The following is a 24768-nucleotide window of genomic DNA, read 5'->3' on the forward strand; positions in this document are numbered from 1 at the left end:
GTAGAAACTCTACCGTTGAAAATACATAAGTGAAAGGTCCAGGCATGGCTGAGATGGCCAGCCCTCTAAAACGTGATCAAAGGATCATAAGATAATCCCCAGATGCCTAATACAATAGTAAGAGGTCCTATTTATAATAAACTAGTCACTAGGGTTTACATGAGTAAGTAATTGATGCATAAATCCACTTCCGGGGCCCACTTGGTGTGTGTTTGGGCTGAGCTTAAGTGTAGCACGTGCAGAGGCCATTTGTGGAGTTGAACGCCAGTTTCTGTGCCAGTTTGGGCGTTCAACTCTGGTTCTGGATCCTTTTCTGGCGCTGGACGCCAGATTTGGGCAGAGGGCTGGCGTTGAACGCCAGTTTACGTCATCAATTCTTGGCCAAAGTATGGACTATTATATATTTCTGGAAAGCCCTGGATGTCTACTTTGCAACACAATTGGAAGCGCGCCATTTCGAGTTCTGTAGCTCCAGAAAATCCACTTTGAGTGCAGGGAGGTCAGAATCCAACAGCATCAGCAGTCCTTTTTCAACCTCTGAATCTGATTTCTGCTCAAGTCCCTCAATTTCAGCCAGAAAATACCTGAAATCACAGAAAAACACACAAACTCATAGTAAATTCCAGAAATGTGAATTTAACACAAAATCTATTAAAAACATCCCTAAAAGTAACTAGATCCTACTAAAAACATACTAAAAACAATGTCAAAAAGCGTATAAATTATCCGCTCATCAGTATGTAATGTCCTGCTGAAGCTTGGCTAGCCATGTCTAATCTTTTTAGACTGAAGATTTAGACTAACATTGCATGATTTCTGGAATTCTTATTAAAAATTTTGAATTTCTTTATTTCCTTTTTTCTAAAATAATTTTCGAAAAATACAAAAAAAATTTATAAAATCATAAAAACAAAAAAATTTTATGTTTCTTGTTTGAGTCTTGTGTCAATTTTTAAGTTTGGTGTCTATTGCATCTTTTTAATTTTTCTTTTCTCAAAATTTTCGAAAACTCATGCATGGTGTTCATCATGATCTTCAAGTTGTTCTTGATGACTGTCTTTGTTTGATCTTGTGTTTTTCTTGTTTTGTGTCTTTTCTTGTTTTTCATATGCATTTTTGAATTATTAGTGTCTAAAGTTTAAAAATTTTTAAGTTTGGTGTCTTGCATGTTTTTCTTTTCTTAAAAATTTTCAAAAATAAGTTCTTGGTGTTCATCTTGATCTTCAAAGTATTCTTGGTGTTCATCTTGACTTTCAAAGTGTTCTTGCATATTTTTCTTGTTTTGATTCATAATTTTTATGTTTTATATCATTTTTATGTTTTTCTCTTTTCTCATTAAATTTCAAAAAATAAAAAAAAATATCTTTCCCTTATTCTTCTCATAAATTTCGAAAATTTTGAATTGGTTTAGTAAAAAAGTTTTAAAATTTAGTTGTTTCTTATTAGTCAAGTCAAAATTTTCAATTTAAAAATTCTATCTTTTTCAAATCTTTTTCAAAAATCAAATCTTTTTTGTTTTTTTATATATATTTTCAAAAATTTTAAATTGATTTTCAAAATCTTTTCTTATTGTTATTTCATATTTTCGAATTCATTACTAACATTTAATGTTTTGAATCAAAAATTTCAAGTTGTTACTTGCCTATTAAGAAAGGTTCAATCTTTAAATTTTAAAATCATATCTTCAAGTTTCTTGTTAGTCAAGTAATCAACTTTAATTTCAAAAATCAAATCTTTTTAATTTCCTTTTCAAATCTTTTTCAAAATAAATTTCAATCATATCTTTTTCAAAATCAATTTCAAAATCTTTTCTAACTTCTTATCTTTTCAAAATTGATTTTCAAATCTTTTTCAATTAACTACTTGACTTTTTGTTTGATTTTAAAGGTTTTCTATTTCAATCATATCTTTTTCAAAACCACCTAACTACTTTTCTCTTTCTGATTTTCGAAAATCACTAACCACTTTTTCAAAAATCTTTTTAATTAATTAATTTAATTAGTTTTCAAATTTTATTTTATTTCTTCTTTTAATTTTTGAATTCTAACTCAAAATTTAAATAAAAACAAAAATATTTTTATTTTATTTTAAACTAATATTCGAATTCTCTCTCTCTCTCTCTCTCTTTCATCTCTTTCTATTTATTTATTTATTTACTAACACTTTTCTTCTTCTTATAATTCGAACCCTCTCTCCTTCTTTGTGTTCGAATTCTTCATCTTCAACCTTCTTCATTCTACTCTTGTATTCTTCTACTCACATAAAGGAATCTCTATACTATGACATAGAGGATTCCTATTCTTTTCTGTTCTCTTCTTTTTCATATGAGCAGGAGCAAGGATAAGAACATTCTTGTTGAAGCTAATCCGAAACCTGAAAGGACTCTAAAGAGGAAGCTTAGAGAATCTAAAGCACAACACTCTGGAGAGGACCTGACAGAATTTTTCAAAAAAGAAGAAGAGATGGCCGAACCCAATAACAATGGTGGAGATGCAAAGAAGATGCTTGGTGACTTTATTGCACTCTCTTCTGACTTCTGTGGAAGGAGCATCTCAATTCCTGCAATTGGAGCAAACAACTTTAAGCTTAAGCCTCAATTAGTTTCTCTAATGCAGCAGAATTACAAGTTTCATGGACTTTCATTGGAAGATCCTCATTAGTTTTTAGCTGAATTCTTGCAAATCTATGACACTGTTAAGACCCAGGGGGTTAATCCTGAGGTCTATAGACTCATGATTTTCCCTTTTGCTGTAAGAGATAGAGCTAGGACATGGTTGGACCCACAACCTAAAGAAAGCCTGAACTCTTGGGAAAAGCTGGTCAACACCTTCTTGGCAAAGTTCTTTGCACCTCAAAAATTGAGTAAGCTTAGAGTGGAAGTCCAGACCTTCAAACAGAAGGAAGGCGAATCCCTCTATGAAGCTTGGGAAAGATACAAGCAATTGATCAGAAGGTGTCCTTCTAGCATGCTTTTAGAATGGAACATCATATGTATATTCTATGATGGTCTGTCTGAATTATCCAAGATGTCATTGGACAACTCTTCTGGTGGATCTCTTCATCTGAAGAAGATGCCTGAAGAAGCCCAGGAACTCATTGAGATGGTTGTAAATAACCAATTCATGTACACTCTTGAAAGAAATCCTGTGAATAATGGGACAACTCAGAAAAAAGGAGTTCTGGAGATTGATACTCTGAATGCCATATTGGCTCAGAACAAAATATTGACTCAGCAAGTCAATATGATTTCTCAGAGTCTGTCTGGATTGCAAGCTGCATCAGGCAGTACTAAGGAAGCCTCCTCTGAAGAAGAAGCTTATGACTCCGAGAATCCTGGAATGGAAGAAGTGAATTACATGGGAGAATCCTATGGAAACACTTACAATCCTTCATGGAGGAATCATCCTAATCTCTCATGGAAGGATCAACAGAAGCCTAATCAAGGCTTCAATAATAACGAGAACACGGTTTAGCAATAGCAAACCTTTTCCATCATCTTCTCAGCAACACACAGAGAATTCTAAGCAGATCCACTCTGACTTAGCAACTGTAGTCTCTGATCTAATTAAGACCACTCAAAGTTTCATGAAAGAAAAAAGGTCCTCCTAGAAATTTGGAGGCACAAGTGGGTCAGCTGAGTAAAAGAGTTACTGAACTCCCTCCTAGTACTCTCCCGAGCAATACAGAAGAGAATCCAAAGAGAGAGTGCAAGGCCATAAACACGTCCCACATGGCCAAATTCATGGAGGAGAGAAAGGCAGTGATTTCTAGTGAGGAAGACCTCACTGGACGTCCCCTAGCCTCCAAGGAGTTCCCTAATGAGGAACCAAAGGAATCTGAGGCTCATATAGAGACCATAGAGATTCCACTGAACTTACTGTTGCCATTCATGAGCTCTGATGAGTATTCTTCCTCTGAAGAGGATGAAGATATTATTGAAGAGCAAGTTGCTCAATATCTAAGAACAATCATGAAGCTGAATGCCAAGTTATTTAGTAATGAGACTTGGGAGGATGAACCTCCATTGCTCTTCAATGAACTGAATGATCTGGTTCAACTGAAATTGTCTCAGAAGAAATAGGATCCTGGAAAGTTCTTGATACCTAGTACCATAGGCACCATGACCTTTGAAAAGGCTCTGTGTGACCTTGGTTCAAGTATAAACCTCATGCCCCTCTCTGTAATGGAGAAACTAGGGATCTTTGAGGTACAAGCTGCAAGAATCTCACTAGAGATGGCAAACAATTTAAGGAAATAAGCTTATGGACTTGTAGAGGATGTCTTAGTAAAGGTTGAAGGCTTTTACATCCCTGCTGACTTCATAATCCTAGACACTAGGAAGGATGAAGATGACTCCATTATCCTTGGAAGACCATTCCTAGCCACAGCTAGAGCTGTGATTGATATGGATAGAGGAGAGTTAGTCCTCCAATTGAATAAGGACTACCTTGTGTTTAAGACTCAAGGATCTCCATCTGTAACCATGGAGAGGAAGCATGAAAAGCTTCTCTCAATACAGAGTCAAATAAAGTCGCCACACTCAACTTCTAAGTTTGGTGTTGGGAGGCCAACACTAAGTTCTGAATCTCTGTGAGGCTCTCTAAGAGCTCACTGTCAAGTTATTGACATTAAAGAAGCACTTGTTGGGAGGCAAACCAATGTTATTTAATTATAATTATATATTTGTTTTCCATTGTTATTTTATGTTTTCTTTAGGTTGATGATCATGTGAAGTCACAAAAACAAGTGAAAAATCAAAAATAGAATGAAAAACAACATCAAAAATAGCACACCCTAGAAGATAGGCTTACTGGCATTTAAACGCTAGTAAGGATAGCAGAATGGGCGTTTAACGCCCAGCCTGGCTGCATTCTGGGTGTTAAATGCCAGAATGGGCAGCACTCTGGGCGTTTAACGCCAGAAAGGGCTGTCTGGCATCTGGCTGGCGTTAAACGCCAGAAAAGGTAGAAGAGCTGGCATTAAACGCCAGATTTGACACACAATGGGCGTTTGAACGCCATAATGGTGCAGGGTCTCGAATTCCTTGACACCTCAGGATCTGTGGACCCCACAGGATCCCCACCTACCCCACTTCTTCTTCTCTCCTCTTCCCACATTTCCATAACTCTCTTTCCCATACACCCTTCACCAATCACCTCAATACCTTTTCCCGAAACACCACTCACATCCATCCATCAAATACCACATCTCACTACCTTTATTTCTACACAACCTACATACTACTACCCCCCTTGGCTGAACCTTACACACACCTCCATCTCCTCTATTTCTTCTTCTTCTCCTCCTTTCTTTCTTCTTTTGCTCGAGGACGAGCAAACATTTTAAGTTTGGTGTGGAAAAAGCACTGCTTTTTTGTGTTTCCATAACCACTAATGGCACCTAAGGTCGAAGAAACGTCTAGAAAGAGGAAAGGGAAGGCAATTGCTTCCACCTTCGAGTCATGGGAGATGGAGAGATTCATCTCATCTGTCACATATGCAATTCAGCTGGAATTGTCATAGAAGGAGACATCCTCATTGATGAGGACAAGCCCATTACTAAGAAAAGGATGGAGCAAACAAGAGAGCCTACTCATGGACCTCAACAAGAGCATGAGGAAATTCCTCATCATAAAATCCATGAGATGCATCAAAGGATGCACTTTCCTCCACAAACTATTGGGAGCAAATTAACACCTCCCTAGGAGAATTAAGTTCCAACATGGGACAACTAAGGGTGGAGCACCAAGAGCATTCCATCATCCTCGATGAAATTAGAGAAGACTAAAGAGCCATGAGGGAGGAGCAAAAAAGGCAAGGAAGAGACATTGAGGAGCTAAAGCACTCCATAAGATCTTCAAGAGGAAGAACTTTCCGCCATCACTAAGGTGGACCCGTTCTTTAATTTCCTTGTTCTTTATTTTCTGTTTTTCGTTCCCTATGCTTTATGTTTTATCTATGTTTGTGTCTTTATTACATGATCATTAGTGTCTAGTGTCTATGTCTTAAAGCTATGAATGTCCTATGAATCCATCACTTTTCTTAAATGAAAAATGTTTTTAATTGCAAAAGAACAAGAAGTACATAATTTTGAATTTTATCTTGAAATTAGTTAAATTATTTTGATGTGGTGGCAATACCTTTTGTTTTCTGAATGAATGCTTGAACAGTGCATATTTTTGAATTTGTTGTTTATGAATGATAAAATTGTTGGCTCTTGAAAGAATAATGAAAAAGGAGAAATGTTATTGATAATCTGAAAAATCATAAAATTGATTCTTGAAGCAAGAAAAAGCAGTGAAGAACAAAAGCTTGCAAAAAAAATGGCGAAAAAAATAGAGAAAAAAAAGAAAAAGCAAGCAGAAAAAGCCAATAGCACTTTAAACCAAAAGGCAAGGGTAGAAAAAGGATCCAATGCTTTGAGCATTAATGGATAGGAGGGCCCAAAGAAATAAAATCCTGGCCTAAGCGGCTAAACCAAGCTGTCCCTAACCATGTGCTTGTGGCGTGAAGGTGTCAAGTGAAAAGCTTGAGACTGAGCGGTTAAAGTCGTGGTCCAAAGCAAAAAAAGAGTGTTCTTAAGAGCTCTGGACACCTCTAACTGGGGACTTTAGCAAATATGAGTCACAATCTGAAAAGGTTCACCCAGTTTAGTGTCTATGGCATTTATGTATCCGGTGGTAATACTGGAAAACAAAGTGCTTAGGGTCATGGCCAAGACTCATAAAGTAGCTGTGTTCAAGAATCAACATACTGAACTAGAAGAATCAATAACACTATCTAAATTCTGAGTTCCTATAGATGCCAAAAATTCTGAACTTCAAAGGATAAAGTGAGATGCCAAAACTGTTCAGAAGCAAAAAGGCTACAAGTCCCGCTCATCTAATCAAAGCTAATTTTCATTGATAAGTTTGGAATTCATTGTATATTCTCTTCTTTTTATTCTATTTTATTGTCATTTGATTGGGGACAAGCAACAATTTAAGTTTGGTGTTGTGATGAGTGGATAATTTATACCCTTTTTGGCATTGTTTTTACATAGTTTTTAGTAGGTTTTAGTTAATTGTTATTATATGTTTATTAGTTTTTATGCAAAAATCATATTTCTGGACTTTACTATGAGTTTTTGTATTTTTCTGTGATTTTACGTATTTTCTGGCTAAAATTGAGGGACCTGAGCAAAAATCTGATTCAGAGGCTGAAAAAGGACTGCAGATGCTGTTAGATTCTGACCTCCCTGCACTCGAAGTGGCTTTTCTGGAGCTACAAAAGCCCAATTAGCGCGATTTTGATTGCGTTGGAAAGTAGACATGCTGGGCTTTCCAGCAATATATAATAGTCTATACTTTTTCTGAGATTTGATGGCCCAAACTGGCGTCCAAAGTTAGTCTAGAACATCTTGGCGTAAAACGCCCAAACTGGCACCTGAATTGGAGTTAAACGCCCAAATTGGCAGCAAAGCTGGCGTTTAACTCCAGGAATAGCCCAAGCACGAAAAAGATTCAATGCTCAGCCCTAGCACACACCAAGTGGGCCCCGGAAGTGGATTTTTGCATTATCTGCACTTAGTTACTCATTTTCTGTAAACCCTAGTTATTAGTTTAGTTTAAAAACTACTTTTAGAGATTTATTTTACGTCTGGGACCATATTATGTAACTTTTACACTTTGAGACCTCCATGGGAGGCTGGCCACTCGGCCATGTCTACCCTATTTTCACTTATGTATTTTCAACGGTGGAGTTTCTACACCCAATAGATTAAGGTGTGGAGCTCTACTGTTCTTCATGAATTAATGCAATTACTACTGTTTTCCTATTCAATTCACGATTTCCCACACCATGGGGCGTAAGTGACAGTGCGCAAAAGGACAATGGTCCTATTCCGACACTAGCGGGAACCGACAGATGATTAGCCCTGTGGTGACAGTGCAGATGGATTTGTTTTCATCCGAAAGGATCATACAGCTTGCCATGGAAGGAGGTAACGCATGGTTGGAAGAAGGCAATAGGAAAGAAGAGGTTCAGAAGCAACAACGCATCTCTATACACTTATCTGAAATTCCCACCAATGAATTACCTAAGTATTTCTATCTTATTTTATATTTTATTTATATTTTATTTATCATAAAACCCCATAACCATTTTAATCCGCCTGACTGAGATTTACAAGGATGACCATAGCTTGCTTCAAGCTGACAATCTCCGTGGGATCGACCCTTACTCACATAAGGTATTACTTGGACGACCCAGTGCACTTGCTGGTTAGGTGCATCGAAATTGTGAAGAAGTGTTGAGATCACTATTTCGCCATACCAAGTTTTAAATCACAATTTCGTGCACCAGATACCCAACCAGTTGAGAAGAAGGGATTTGAGCCCCCAAGCTAGAGGGTGGCTAGAATTTGTGAGGAGGTCCCTAATGCCCACATCCAATACTTCGGAGGTGACCAAGGAGAGAGCTGTGCTCATGTATAGCATCATGAAAGGTGAGAATGTCAATATGGGGGAGATGATTGCCAACAACATCAACAAAGTGCTGAAAAGCACCAGTGACAACACAAGGTTGGCATTCCCCAGCATCATACAGAGGCTATGTGATGAAGCTAGAGTTGAAAAGATTATTGATGAGGTGCTAGTAAAGCAAGACAAATTTATAACTGCCAAGAAGTTGGCCAAAGTGGTGGTTGTTCACCCACTTCAGATGAAACAAAGAGTTCATGCTCATAGGCCACATATGCAACAACAACGAGTAGAGGAAGAGGCAGAAGAGTAACCTCACTTTCTGGCACTTCAACCACCACCACCACACTACCAATTCCAATAATTCTCGGAGGGATTCAACTGGGAACAACTGCAAGGAGACTCAGCAACACCAATGGAACTAAGTCAACCAGAATATCCAGCAACTCCAAGGGAGTTGGGAGCATATGAGGAAGGAGCAGCAAGAACAATTTGACTGGGGAGTGGTGCGAAGTGCACTGGACAAAATAGCAGAGCAAGGCAAATGGCAACAAAGGAACCTGGCTGAATTCGGAAATCTCTATGATGCCAGAACTATATCCAAGAGGTAGTATGACATCAATACACAAGTGAAGCTGAATCACTTGTGTAATGCCGTGGCCGCTCTAAACCCAGGATACCCAACCTTCATGCAAGGAATGGAGGAGCTGAGTGCAAGACAAGAGGAAATTCTAGCTAAACATAAGGAGGACGAAAGGAATTACATGAGGAGGCTAGGATTCTGGAAGCCCAAGGATGCCAAGGCACAAGAAGGTTTCTCCAAGCAAGAAGAAGGTGGCTCCTCCCCTTCCAAGAAGAAGGACAAAGGAAAGGGGACAATGAACTGAAGATGAAGCTGCTCAAGGTTGTTGAGTCCCATGGTTGACACTCTCTAATTTCTGAAATCCCGTTTAAGCTTTTGATTGATTTATTTTTTGTTAGAATAAATAATCATGCTAGGATAGTTTATGTTTCTGCTTAGTTTTATTTCATGTTTGAAGTCTTTTTGAGTCCTCTATTTTACAAGAAAGGAAATGCCATGTATTTCAAGTCTTCATTTCTAACATAAATAAAACTAGAGCTTGTCTCCATAAGAGTTACTGTGAGTTGTACAAAATAAGAGTAAGAGAAACCAAGGCCAAGATAGATCATCAAACAAACTAAGAAATAAGAAATTAAGTGTAGAACCTTGAATGAACTAAAAAGAGAATGAGTCATGGAAAGCAACTAGTCTTAGAAGGTATAACAAGAAAAGGTTAAGGGGTGTTCCTTGAATATCCATAGAACCAAGAAGTAGTAAGCAATAAAGACCCAAGGCTCTGAGCATCAACTACTGGGATGGGAAAGAAACACCAAAAAGGTCAAAAGAGTTAAAGATCCTAGTAGATGCTTGTGGTGAAAATGTGTCAAGAAGAGACCTGGGAAAGTAAATTCGTAGGGGTGTTTCAACAACCAGTACCCTAAAACCAACTGGTTTGGGAGTGCTAATTGAAAGCTTAATTAAAGGGTTGTCTTGAGACAAAACACTTAGAGTCGTGGTCAAGAAAGTACAACCAAAGAGAAAGCAAAACAACTCTTGCTACTTCAAGGTGACAACCAATAGAAAGGACCCCTGAGACCTATACTTGAAAGAACCCTCAAGGATCTAAGAGTTTTTCATGACATTAAAACATTCATACATGTGTTGAACACTTAGTCCTAACCTTAGTTATGTTGCAATCATTCAAGGCCAATGCCTCTAGTTATAAAGGCTTACTCACATTGATTTGCTTGGGACAAGCAAAGTTTATGTTTGGTGTTGTGATGACTTGCATTATTTACCCTTCTTTCTTGCATAAAGAGGGCCATAAAAGAGCATAAATCTCATTTGATCAGTACAATTCATGCATTACCTGATGAATATTATAGTACACTACTTTGAGATGAGTTGTGCTGAATTTCAGGTGAAAAAGGCATCAAAAATGGGAAGAAAGCAACAAAAAGCTAGGCGTGTAAAACTGGCATGCCACTTGGGAGCAAACGCCACAAAAATACACTGGCGTGGCAGGCCAGGAGCTAGGTGTGGCACGCCAGTACTAAATTCCAGAGGAGAAGTTCAAGCATGCATGTGGGCGTGGCACGCCAGGGACTGTGCGTGGCACGCTAGTACAAAGTTCTAGAGAGCAACAATGGAGGACATAAAAGGGGCGTGGCACGCCAGGTTGGGCGTGGCACGCCTAACCCATCAGCTACTATGGGCGTGCCACTTGAGCCAAGGGGCGTGGCACACCAATTCATCACTCCAGGAAGAACCTTCACTATGGCGTGCCACTTGGTATCGAAGGCGTGGCACGCCAGCTCCAAAGAGTCACTTAGGCGTGCCACTTGAGGATCCAGGCGTGGCACGCCAAGCTTGAAGAGTCCACAAATGTATGGGCATGCCACTTGAGTTGCATGGCGTGGCACGCTGGTACAATAATCCAGAGAGGGGGCTGAAGGCAATTGAAGACTAGGCGTGCCACTTGAGATCGAAGGCGTGGCATGCCAACCTCTCAATCTCACTTAGGCGTGCCACGTGAGTGACCAGGCGTGGCACGCCAATGCACAAAGAGACCAAAGCAAGGGCTCTGTGTGCCACTTGATGTCGAAGGCGTGGCACGCCAACCCAAGAATCTCACTATGGCGTGCCACTTGAAGGCTGAGGCGTGGCATGCCAACTACTGGAACCAAGGCAAGATCATGGGCGTGGCACGTCAGCCTCTAGACGTGGCACGCTGGTATAAATTTCTAGAGAGGGTGAAGGATGCCAAATGCATGGGGCGTGCCAATTGAACCCCAGGCGTGGCACGCCAGTGTCATTCAGAGAGCAAAGAACCATTGGGGCGTGCCACTTGAGTTCGTGGTGTGGCATGCCAAACAGAGGAATCACTTGTTCATAAGGGGGCATGGCACGCCAGACCCTGGGCGTGCCACGCTAGTTCAAGTTTCTAGAGGGAAAGAGAAGTGGAAAAAGGCTGGGGCATGCCACTTGAGCTCGAAGGCATGGCACGACAAGGTTGTTATGAAGACGAGTGTGCCACTTGAGGGACTGGGCGTGGCACGCCAAGCCAGAATTGAGGGAGCACGTGACACGCCACTGGAGCACCAACCACACGCCAGCTGGGAAGTCACACTTATTGGGTTTCTTTTCCCTCCAAAATATAATTTTCCTTTTTCACTTTTGTAATTCGTTTATTTTTGCTAGGAGTAGTATAAATACCCCCAAGGAGTACTGAAGTGGGGGGTTAAGCAGTTAGAGAGATTAGTTTTAGATTCACTTTTACACTTCATCATCTTCTTTACTTTTGAGTACTTTTCTTTGAGCTATGAGTAGCTAAATTCTGTCTCATTGAGAGAGGGAGCTCTGTTGTACTTGATGGATTGATGATAGTGAAATTCTTCTTCTCTTCATTTTCTCTTGATTTGCTAGAAGGAATTTTGTTGTTAATGCTTAGTGTTCAATCATCTTAGGAAAGAGACTGAATACAATTTAGGTTTCATGGGAACCTTGGAAATGGAAACATGAAACCATGCTTGAAATCCCTTCTCACACTTGAGTAGGATCTGGGTTTTGGTGTTTGGATATGGTGACATATAATCCTCCCTCTACTTGGACCTATGATGATGTGTGGTATAATTAGGGACCAAGCATATCTCTCTTTATGAACAATTAGACCAAGGAATTGGCTATTGATAAAGATCTGAGAGATTGAGTCACCAAGGGATTGGGTCTCAATCAATCACGATTGCCAAGAGGTCAATGAGTTGCATGATTGAAGAGGATATAAGCTGAAATTGATCCAAAGAGACAACATCTCCTGATCTCAATGAATTTCCCCATTCTTATCTATCCCTTTCTTTATAGCTTAATTTTACATTCAGTAATTCCCCACTCCCATTTACATTCAAGTCATTTATGATTTTGCACTTTACATTTCTGTCATTTCCATTTCTGTATTTTATTTCTTTCCTTTATATTCTAGCCATTTACATTTCTGCCATTTATAATTCTGCAAATCACAATCTACTTGTTCCACTTGACTAATTCATCAATCAATTAAAACTGCTTGAATTTGCCAATCTCTGTGGATACGATCCCACTCCACTGTGGGTTATTACTTGACGATAATTTTGGTGTGATTACAAAAAGAACGGATTCACAAATTTTATAATGGGGTGTGAATTTGACTCATCAAGGTGGTTTAATGAAGAATGGTTGATGAACGAGCTGAGAACTAAGGAACTGTTGAGTTCGGAAATGAAATGAGAATGAACAGTGGTTGAGAAGAGTCGAGGGCTCTGAATGAAGTGATGGATCCATCTTATGCTAAAAATGGTTTTGGAAACCACTGTACTACTTTTATTGAGATTTTGAGACGCTATGCGCCCGGTAGGGGCCGAGGTTGGATCCCGCCTGTCGAGGTAGCGATGGCGGCGTAAGGGCGGTGGTTTGTCTTGCTTGCGCTTAGATGTGAGGTCGGTGGCAATAGATCCTGCTCGCGTCCCTTCGGATCATCAGAGCGTACAGGCGCAAAACCCTGGATGGTGATCCGAGCATTATATCTCGGGGCTTCCCACACCATGAATCCGATGGGCAACATCTCCATGGAGATGTGTGGGGTTGGCAGTTGAACCGACAATGTGATATCACAGCCAATAGGGCAGACATTCATCATACGCATCTTCTATATGCTTGCTTGCTTTATTTTCTTGAGTTTTCCTAATTGTATAATATGCCTACTTGCTTCTTGAATTACTTGCTGTATACAAAAATTATCTGTGTTTTACTTGTCTGCATTAATTGTGATTGTCTGGTGTTGAGGAGGTTACGTAGGTGGTGGCGATGGGATCGCACGGAGGTAAGGTTGGCGAAGGCTGTGGGATACAGCGGTGTGACTAGTATTAGTTAGGACTCCCCTAAGTTAGATAACCCAATTTATGGACTAAGTTCTATATGTAATTGATGTTAACTTTGAATATCAGTATGTGATGTGAAGTTCTAGGATTGCCTTCGGCGTCCCGGAGCCTTACATCTTACATCATTGGGCACTGTTACCATACTGATAACCTTCAGTTCTCATTCCATACTTTGTTGTTATTTTTCAGATGCAGGTCGTAGTCCACCTCGGTGAGATTGCGGATATGGTGATAGAGCGGAGTATAGTTCCTCCTTGGTTTATTTATGTTTTTCCCTTATTATAGTTACTCTCACATCTTTTGTATATTTATCTTTATGGCCTTAGAGGCTTATTTGAGAGAATAGTTGTATAAGTTGTTTTAATAGTTGTATAAGCTGTTTTTAACTCAAAAACTCTGTATGTGTATATTTACTAGTCGGCTTAAACTCCGGAAGCCGCGACTAGTCCCCTATGATTATTATACTATTATATCTATATATATATTCCATTCTTTTGCATCCATATCTTGATTCTTATGCGTTAGCTTCGTGTGAACATTTTGCACTTTTCAAATCCTATTTTTGAGTTATATCCTTCATCAGGCTTCTAGAATATATTATTTCCTTCCATATATAAATATGTAAAAGCCTTAGGACTGTTGTGATCTCTGATTAACCTTTGCTCTACGGCTAGAGGTAAGGTTTAGGGTAATTGGGGTGTTACACACGGCATCTGATGTGTGGAAAATGATCCAACACGAAACTAACCGGCAAGTATACCGGGTCGCATCAAGTAGTAAAATTGACGTGAGTGAGGTCGATCCCACAGGGATTGATGGATCAAGCAATTTTAGTGGGTGATTAGTTTAGTCAAGCTAACATTGAGTGATTTGAGTGACAATTGAACCAACAGAATGTAAATTTGCAGGAATTATAAAGTGCAGTAAGTAAAATTGGCAAGTAACTTAAAGAGCAAGAAATGTAAATTGCAAGAATCTTAAATTGCAAGAAAAGTAAATTGCATGAAAAGTAGAGGGGGCTGGGTGCAGGGAAATTAAAGAAAGCAATAATTCAAGAAGTAAAACAATTGCAGCAATTGTAAATTTCAGAAAAAAATTAAATCAAGATCACAACAACTCAAATGTAAAGTGCAGAGGAACAAAAGTGCAGGAAAGTAAATTGGAAACAATGAGAACAGAGAGCAATCAATCCGAGAAACAGAATGTGAAATCAAATGCCGTAGATTTTAAACAGAATTGCTTGAAGAAGCAAACAGAAATTTAATTCAACTCAATTTCAAATAAAATTAAAGATCTCAGGGACTCCAAGAGACTAGAAAATAAGTCTAGATCTCACTCCCTTCCTAGATCCAAGAAGAGAATAATTGCAAAGAAGTTAAAAGAAACAATCGCAGAAGAAGAAGATTTTAAAACAGCAAATGAAATTTGAATTATCTAGAAGAAGAACAAAGAGATTTCAGAGTGAGAATTGAAACAGAATTCCTTCAATTCTCCAATTCAAGCTAAGATGTAAAAGTGAGCTCTCTATTCTACTTGCTCCCTATTGGAGCCAGCCTCTCAATGCTCTCTATCCGAGCCAACCTTCCTAGTGAAATGAAACTAATGCCTTTATATAGGCTTTTACAAAATGAAAATGAAATTGAAATTAACGACAAATTACAATTAAATGAAATTCCTATTTTATCTATCTCTTGTGCCTTTGAGTGATGATAATGGGCTTTGCTTGCTTTGGATTCGGGTTGAAGATGGCCTCTGTTGATTGCTCTTGGAGTTGGAGGGAAACCCACTTGTGAACCGGGCCATGAACCATTAAAGCTTGAGTCAAAGTTTGAGGCAAACTTTGACTCAAACTTATTCACCAAACTCATCATGCAGATGGCCATTTTGCTGTCATCCACGTTTGAGCCAAAGTTTGAGGTCAAACTTTGAGCCAAACGTGGATCCCTCTTGTTGCATATCAAGCCTTGGGGTGCTACTTTGTCCTCTTGTCAACGTTGCCAATTTTATGCCCACTATAGACTATTATATATGGTTAGAAAGCTCTAAATGACAGCTTTCTAACCCAATTAGAATCACCTCAATTAGACATCTACAACTCAAGTTATGCTCTTTGAAGAGGACAGGGTCGCTGGCTTTGGTGTGCAACGTTTGAGGTAAAGTTTGCCTCAAATGTGGTCGAAAACGCCAGTTCTGGAGGCTCAAACGCATTGTCCACCCCATACTATTATATATTATTAGAAAGCCCTGAATGTCTACTTTCCAATGCCGATGGAAGCGCATCATTTGGAGCTCTACAGCTCGAGTTATACTCCGTCGAAGGTGCAGAGGTCAGTTGGCCTCACTGCAGGTTGCCACCATGTTTGTTTATGCACATTGCGGAGCAGTTTTCTCCCTCAATTTTAGTGTTCACCATGCAGTGCCATATATGCTTGGAAAGCTCTCGATTCCTACTTTCCATTGCTTTTTGAATCACCTCATTTGGAGCTCTGTAGCTCAAGTTATTCTTGTTGGAAGTATACCCCTTTCGGCTGTTGTGGCGCCAACGTTTGCCAAAAAGCTTGAGGCAAACGTTGGCGTAAGCTTTTTCTCCCCTGGGTATGTTGGTGTGGCGCCAACGTTTGCCAAAAATCTTGAGGCAAACGTTGGCGCAAGCTTTTTCCTCCAGGGTGTTTGTTTTGTGGTGCCAATGTTTGCCAAAAAGCTTGAGGCAAACATTGGCGCAAGCTTTTGCTCCATCCAGGGTGAATTCAACTCTTCCAAAAGTTTGAGCTAAAGTTTGAGGCAAGCTTTTGCTCAAGCTTTTTGTTCTCTCTTGCTCCTTGCCCTTTCTTCTTTCTTCAACCTTCTTCAAAGCTCTTTTCACCTATCATCAATCAACCAAGAACATCAAAGCTATGCTCCAAATCATGAGATTGTGTCCCTTTCATAATATATGACAATTATAGCACAAAATCTCATGAAAATGCATTAATTTATCCATGGTTGATTGAATCAAAGGAAACATGAAATTCTACCCAATTGGCTTACTTATGGCTCAAGAAAGTGCATAAAACCTATTGAAAACAAAAGAAAAAGCATAGAAAAACATGACATGGTGACATGTCATCACAACACCAAATTTAAACCTTGCTTGTCCCCAAGCAAGAAAAGAATCATGCAATAAAGATTGACAAACTAAGGTGAGAAGAATAGCAAATTAATGTTCATGGTAAGCTAGTTTTCTAAGCATGCTACAATCACAAAAGAAATGTAAATGATTGATGCTTCTATCTAGCTCAATTTATGAAATCTTTTTCTTATATTTCTTCCTTGAAACAAGCTTTTTGTGTTTCTTATTTAGCTTCTCCTTTTGGGTGCTTTGCCCCATGAGTTGATAACAAAGCTACGACTTCTAAATGCTTTATTTTCAAGTATTACCACTTGATACATAAGCACCACAAGCATTTGATTAGAGGACTTCATTAAGCTCATTTTTCTTTTCTTTTCTTGACTCTCTAATCATTGATGCTCAGAGCCTTGAGCTTTGAGGGAGTGCTTTTGCACTTTGAGCCTAACCTTGACTTCTAAGTGTTTTGTTTTCAAGCATTTGGCTTGATACATAAACACCACAAGTACTTAACAAATAAATTGCCATTGGTACTCAGAGCCTTCATCTTTCTCATTTTTTCCCTTTTTCTTTTCTTGCTTTAATTGTATTTGCCTCTTCAAGGTTTTCATGATTTTCAAAAGATTTCACAAAATGTCCTAGATGAAAACTTCAATTAAATAAAATCCAATGCAATTAAGCAACAATCAAACATACTAGCTTTCCAATACTTTTATGCTCATGCTAAAATCTTCTTTAATGCCTTGTTTGTTTATGATCATGATACTTTATTGCTTTTGAATTCACAAAACTCAAGTTGGTAATCATAATGCCACAGCAACATGTTACAAATCAAGATTCAAGTTATGCTTTATTCATACACACATGTAAACAGAAAGGATGAAGACAATCATGCAATTTAAGTGCTTGAAATAAATGAGAGGAAAAGGAACTCTACAACCTTGTAGTTCATCTTTCGTCATTGTTGTGATTTTCCTCCCATTCTTCCCTTTCCCTTGCCAAACTCAGAATGCTTGCTCATCCTCAAGCAACAATTAGAACAATGGCTATGGGGTTAAGATGGATCATGAATGTCTTACACAATGAAATATTAGTAGCACATGTGTTTTAAGCAAGCAAAATTAAAGATAATAATCAAGGCACAGAGAAACAAAGACATTATGATTGCAGAAATAAGATGGTGTGCATGATACATTGCATAAAAATATAAGTGGCACACCAGACTTAGTGTGACACTTTCACTTGGAATTGATGCAAGTATCCAGTAAAGGTTTGAAGCAAATTTTGTTGCATAGCAACACCAAACTTAGAATGCAACCATATGTCAATTTATTTGAATTAAAACTAAATAAGAGAAACTGTTATTTGTTGAATACAATCACCAAGCCAAGATTTGCCATGAATAAGGATCTCTTGGTGATGTATTAACAAAAACAGTTAATAAAAGGAAACATAAAAAAATAAAGAAGTGACTAAAACAAAGAGAATGCAAACGAAATGTCAAAACAAAAGAAAAATAATAATGCAAAGGCAATATGATTATGCAGAAAAGTGATGTTGCTGGATGAGTTGCATAGAAAAAAATAAGTGGCACATCAAACTTAGAATCTTAGTGTGACACTTACGTGTAGAATTGATGCAATCATCCAAAGGAATTGAAAACAATTTGTTGCAGGGCAACACCAAACTTAGAATGTGATCATATGCCAGTTTATTGAAATTTAAACAAGGCAAGGAGAAGGAACGTTACCTACTGTTTACCTATTCTTTACTTTCTTCCTCTTCTTCCAGTTTGTTAAGAGGAATGACTCCAAGAGGGGAGAAGTTTCAGTTATTATCCCCTGTCTTGGTCTCCTTTCAACAAGCTTCCTTGTGAAATTGGCTTGATTGATCTTGCTTGCTGGATCAGGGGGAGGATTGCTTGTAGTAGACCTCCTTTTCTTCATGAATATTGTCCTTTATAACTTGGTCACAATCCTCTTCTCGGTGCTTTTGTTAATTGCCTTCACTTTCTTGAATCCAAGTCTTGGTGGTTGTGTGATTGTTGGAGTTTTATCTTCATCCAGAGCCTCTTGAATTAGTGGTTCCATGAGCCCTTCCTCTATGCACTTCTCTGCTTCAATTGAGTGTGACTTCTCTTGATTGTTCTCCTCCATTCCTTCTTCACAACTTTCCATCAAGTCCTTTGGGAGGGAATCTTCGTGTTCTATTGTCACTTCAATTAGTTCTTGTGAATGTAAAATCCTTGGCTCATGTTCCTCATTCTTCAGTACAATTTCACTTGACACAGGGACCTTTGGTTCTTGTTTTTCCACTTCCTCACCCACAAATTGGTCTTCATCCTCACTGTTTGATGGTTCTAAGTTCTCCCTTGTTTGCTCTAAGGGCCCATTCATCTTCTTGAGGATGGTTTCTTTCCAGGATTGGGGTTGTGTGTATCTTTCCACAAGTTTTCTGTGTATTTCAATGGCTTGGCATTGGCTTTCTATGGGTTCTTTGGACCATTGAAGGTAATCCTCAACTGCTAATTCAAAAGATAAAGGTTGAGAGTAATTTTGGTGACATGGATGTGTTGTGGTGAAGTTGTGTTGAGTGGTATGGAATGAGTTGTGTGATTGATGGGATGACTTGTATGGATTTTGGAGGAAACTTTGTGTTGAGGCATAATCAAGTGATGAAGAACTTTCAAATGATAAACTGGGAAGTGAGGGTGGATGCTCTTTCATTCTTTGCTGATACTCCCAGCCACCATTAGAATAATGACTTGAATCATTTTGTGGTGGTGGGAAGTATCCCATATGATTCTCTTGCTCATCTTGTGTCTCTGAAGCAAATCTCCATGAATTGGAGTGCTCAGAATTGGTATTTTCTTGGTGATATTCCCAGCCACCATTAGAGATTGGTGATGATGGGTAATATCCCATAAAATTTGTTTGATCATAAGATGAGTTGAGCTCCATTTGACTTTTGTAAAATACAACACCAAGGAAAATTGAAATTCATATCTCAGAGATGAATTTCTTAGTGAGGCAATAACTCAAACACCTTGGTTTCAAGAACAAAAACAAAAAAAATGCTTAATCTAGACTTTTCACCCACTTAATCATTGTTGATCTGATCAATCCCCGGCAACGGCGCCAAAAACTTGATGTGTGGAAAACGATCCAACACGAAACTAACCGGCAAGTATACCGGGTCGCATCAAGTAGTAAAACTCACGTGAGTGAGGTCGATCCCACAGGGATTGATGGATCAAGCAATTTTAGTGGGTGATTAGTTTAGTCAAGCTAACATTGAGTGATTTGAGTGACAATTGAACCAACAGAATGTAAATTTGCAGGAATTATAAAGTGCAGTAAGTAAAATTGGCAAGTAACTTAAAGAGCAAGAAATGTAAATTGCAAGAATCTTAAATTGCAAGAAAAGTAAATTGCATGAAAAGTAGAGGGGGCTGGGTGTAGGGAAATTAAAGAAAGCAATAATTCAAGAAGTAAAACAATTGCAGGAATTGTAAATTTTAGAAAAAAATTAAATCAAGATCACAACAACTCAAATGTAAAGTGCAGAGGAACAAAAGTGCAGGAAAGTAAATTGGGAACAATGAGAATAGAGAGCAATCAATCCGAGAAACAGAATGTGAAATCAAATGCAGTAGATTTTAAACAGAATTGCTTGAAGAAGCAAACAGAAATTTAATTCAACTCAATTTCAAATAAAATTGAAGATCTTAGGGACTCCAAGAGACTAGAAAATAAGTCTAGATCTCACTCCCTTCCTAGATCCAAGAAGAGAATAATTGCAGAGAAGTTAAAAGAAACAATCGCAGAAGAAGAAGAGTTTAAAACAGCAAATGAAATTTGAATTATCTAGAAGAAGAACAAAGAGATTTCAGAGTGAGAATTGAAACAGAATTCCTTCAATTCTCCAATTCAAGCTAAGATGTAAAAGTGAGCTCTCTATTCTACTTGCTCCCTATTGGAGCCAGCCTCTCAATGCTCTCTATCCGAGCCAACCTTCCTAGTGAAATGAAACTAATGCCTTTATATAGGCTTTTACAAAATGAAAATGAAATTGAAATTAACGACAAATTACAATTAAATGAAATTCCTATTTTATCTATCTCTTGTGCCTTTGAGTGATGATAATGGGCTTTGCTTGCTTTGGATTCGGGTTGAAGATGGCCTCTGTTGATTGCTCTTGGAGTTGGAGGGAAACCCACTTGTGAACCGGGCCATGAACCATTAAAGCTTGAGTCAAAGTTTGAGGCAAAATTTGACTCAAACTTATTCACCAAACTCATCATGAAGATGGCCATTTTGCTGTCATCCACGTTTGAGCCAAAGTTTGAGGTCAAACTTTGAGCCAAACATGGATCCCTCTTGTTGCATATCAAGCCTTGGGGTGCTACTTTGTCCTCTTGTCAACGTTGCCAATTTTATGCCCACTATAGACTATTATATATGGTTGGAAAGCTCTGAATGTCAGCTTTCTAATCCAATTGAAATCACCTCAATTGGGCATCTACAACTCAGGTTATGCTCCTTTGAAGAGGACAGGGTCGCTGGCTTTGGTGTGCAACGTTTGAGGTAAAGTTTGCCTCAAACGTGGTTGAAAACGCCAGTTCTGGAGGCTCAATCGCATTGTCCACCCCATACTATTATATATTGTTGGAAAGCCCTGAATGTCTACTTTCCAATGCCATTGGAAGCGAATCATTTGGAGCTCTACTGCTCGAGTTATACTCCGTCGAAGGTGTAGAGGTCAGTTGGCCTCACTGCAGGTTGCCACCATGTTCGTTTATGCACATTGCGGGGCAGTTTTCTCCCTCAATTTTAGTGTTCACCTTGTAGTGCCATATATGCTTGGAAAGCTCTCGATTTCTACTTTCCATTGCTTTTTGAATCACCTCATTTGGAGCTCTGTAGCTCATGTTATTCTTGTTGGAATTGTACCCCTTCAGGCTGTTGTGGCGCCAACGTTTGCCAAAAAGCTTGAGGCAAACGTTGGCGCAAGCTTTTTCTCCCATGGGTATGTTGGTGTGGTGCCAACGTTTGCCAAAAAGCTTGAGGCAAACGTTGGCGCAAGCTTTTTCCTCCAGGGTGTTTGTTTTGTGGTGCCAACGTTTGCCAAAAAGCTTGAGGCAAACGTTGGCGCAAGCTTTTGCTCCATCCAGGGTGAATTCAACTCTTCCAAAAGTTTGAGCTAAAGTTTGAGGCAAGCTTTTGCTCAAGCTTTTTGTTCTCTCTTGCTCCTTGCCCTTTCTTCTTTCTTCAACCTTCTTCAAAACTCTTTTCACCTATCATCAATCAACCAAGAACATCAAAGCTATGCTCCAAATCATGAGATTGTGTCCCTTTCATAATATATGACAATTATAGCACAAAATCTCATGAAAATGCATTAATTTATCCATGGTTGATTGAATCAAAGGAAACATGAAATTCTACCCAATTGGCTTACTTATGGCTCAAGAAAGTGCATAAAACCTATTGAAAACAAAAGAAAAAGCATAGAAAAACATGACATGGTGACATGTCATCAGCATCGAATGGTATAAAGGGGGATTAAAAATTGACCATTTAAAGAATTAGGAAGCAAGTTTTCAATCATAGAACAAAATTAGGAAGGCAAATGTAAAACATGCGAATTACATGAATAAGTGTGCAAAGAACTGATAAAAACCACTCAATTTAGCACAAGATAAATCATAAAATAGTGGCTTATCAATCTCCCCACACTTAAACATTAGCATGTCCTCATGCTAAGCTCAAGGAGACCAAAAGAATGAATGGGAAAAATAAGACTCATGCAATGCAATGCAACCTATGTATATGAATGTAAATATATGCTAAGATGTTTCTACCTACTTGGTTAAAAATGAACAAGTTCTCCAAGACAAACAAAAATCAGATTCCACTAATTCAAATCGCACAATAAGAGGCAAGTAAACTTATAAGAAGATAGCTCATGAAAGCCAGGAACACAGTATTAAGTATTGAACCCTCACTGGAAGTGTATATGCACTCTAATCGCTCAGGTGTCTATGGTTAATTCCCTCTAATCTCCTCTAATCATACTTTCTAAAACTTTGTTCTTCATCTAACCAATCAACAAATATCTAGTGTACAAATGCAAACATCATGAGGTCTTTTCAAGGTTGTAATGGGGCTAAGGTAAGGGTGAAGATATATGTATGGCCAAGTGAGCTATAATTTGAATCTTTGACTAACCTAAGTTCTCACTTACACACACACACACACTCTATATAATTCTAAAATCATGCCTAGCTACCCATAATCTCACTTTTGTATATTTCACATACTCATGTATCAAAATTTTCTTTAATTTCATCACATATGCATTGATCTTTTTATTGGACTTAACATTGGGGTAATTTTGTCCCCTATTCATTTATTTCTTCTTCTCTCTCTCTCTATATATATATATGGAAGCATAGTAAATCAATGCGTATGGTTTTTATAATTTCACATGAATGATGCCAGGGCATCTTGGCCAGTTTCACTGACCTTTTCTTTACTGCTTTTAGGATAGTTTCATACATTTCTTTAGGAAATAAGCTAGTTTTGGGTAAATATTCACTTATGCCTTGATTCAAGCATACATTGTGCATTTTACATAATTTCATGAGGATTTTGCATAAGTTTAGTGACAAATATTATGTTGCATTACTCATGACTTGGACTAGAGCTTTGATGCACTTTATTGCTTGATTTCAGGACCAAAAAGAAAGCAAGAAAAGGGGAGGTAACTTGCAAGATTAATGAGAAAAGTGATTGCCAATAACATTCTCAAAATGCCATCAATGCCCACGTTAGAGAGTCACGTTAACTAAGTTAACGTGAACTCTAACGTGGAGAAGAGAAGTTGAGCCAACGTTAGTGACACTTAACATTGTCACTAACGTTGGCAATTACTCATAAGTGGCCACGATAGAAGCCACGTTAACCTAGTTAACGTGGCCTCTAACGTTAAGGGGGGGAAGAGAAGCCAACGTTAGTGACACTCAACATTGTCACTAACGTTGGCCTATGGTGCAAAGTACCACGTTAACTCCCACGTTAACTTGGTTAACGTGGGAACTAACGTAAAGGATGAAGAGTTGTCGACAACGTTAGTGACACTCAACATTGTCACTAACGTTGAAGCAACCACACAACCCACAAGAGTCACGTTAACCTCCACGTTAACTTAGTTAACGTGGAAGCTAACGATGAGGAATGAAGGATGAGCCAACGTTAGTGACACTCAACATTGTCACTAACGTTGGGATGGCTAAAGATGGCCACGTTAGAGGCCATGTTAACCTAGTTAACGTGGACTCTAACGTGAGACCCAGGGGCACATTGGAACGTTAGTGACAATGTTGAGTGTCACTAACGTTCTCGAAGGTTGGCAAGGACCACGTTAGAAGCCACGTTAACCTAGTTAACGTGGACTTTAACGTGAAACAAGAAGGGGCACACTGGAACGTTAGTGACAATATTGAGTGTCACTAACGTTCTCGAAGGATTAACAAGGCAACGTTATCGTGGGTTTTAACGTAAGGCAAAGGGGTGCATTGGAACGTTAGTGACAATGTTAAGTGTCATTAACGTTCTCGAACTTATATTCTCACTAAATATTAACACCCCTAACGTCCTGAGCTGAAGTCTCTGCCCACTTAGCACTTTCTCTCTGCAAGTAAAGCCAAGCCCAAATGAAGAAAAGAACTGCTTCAAACTCAAGATCCAAAGGCCCAAGACTTGAAGAGTAAACTAGAAGCTGAGAAGAGTAGTATATATAGGAGTAGCTTTGAATTGTAAAGAAGCTCTGGAGGCTGGGAAAAAGAGAACTACTCTCTGTATTTTACTTTCTTTGCAAATTCTAGTTTTATGATGTATTCTCCATCTTTGTTTTCATTTTCAAGAGCTATGAACAACTAAACCCCTTTCATTGGGTTAGGGAGCTCTGTTGTAATTTGATGGATCAATACTAATTTTCATTATTCTTCTTCTATCTTTCCTCTTGATTTTACTTGAAAGCTTTCGATCTTCATCCAATTGAGTAGTTATCTTGGAAGAGAAGCTATTCAAACTTGGATCTCTTTTGAACCTTGAAAGAGGAATGAAGAGATCAAGCTAGAAATGCTTTCTCATGCTGGACCAAATTAGGTTTGGATGGGTATGTGACTATAACCCTCTCAATACTTGATTTGGGAAATGCATGTGGT

General features: G+C 38.6%; 1 non-coding gene across 1 annotated transcript; it reads right to left on the reverse strand.

Annotated features, from left to right (window-relative positions):
* Positions 1-2864: 2864 nt before the first annotated feature.
* LOC148555556 (small nucleolar RNA R71) lies at positions 2865-2968 on the reverse strand. The gene has a single exon (XR_015887502.1). It is a non-coding gene; the product is annotated as a small nucleolar RNA R71 (small nucleolar RNA).
* Between the last annotated feature and the right edge of the window lie 21800 nt (positions 2969-24768).

This window comes from Arachis ipaensis, chromosome B6 (genome assembly GCF_059453495.1).
Source record: "Arachis ipaensis isolate K30076 ecotype BB chromosome B6, ASM5945349v1, whole genome shotgun sequence".
Taxonomy (NCBI): Eukaryota; Viridiplantae; Streptophyta; class Magnoliopsida; order Fabales; family Fabaceae; genus Arachis; species Arachis ipaensis.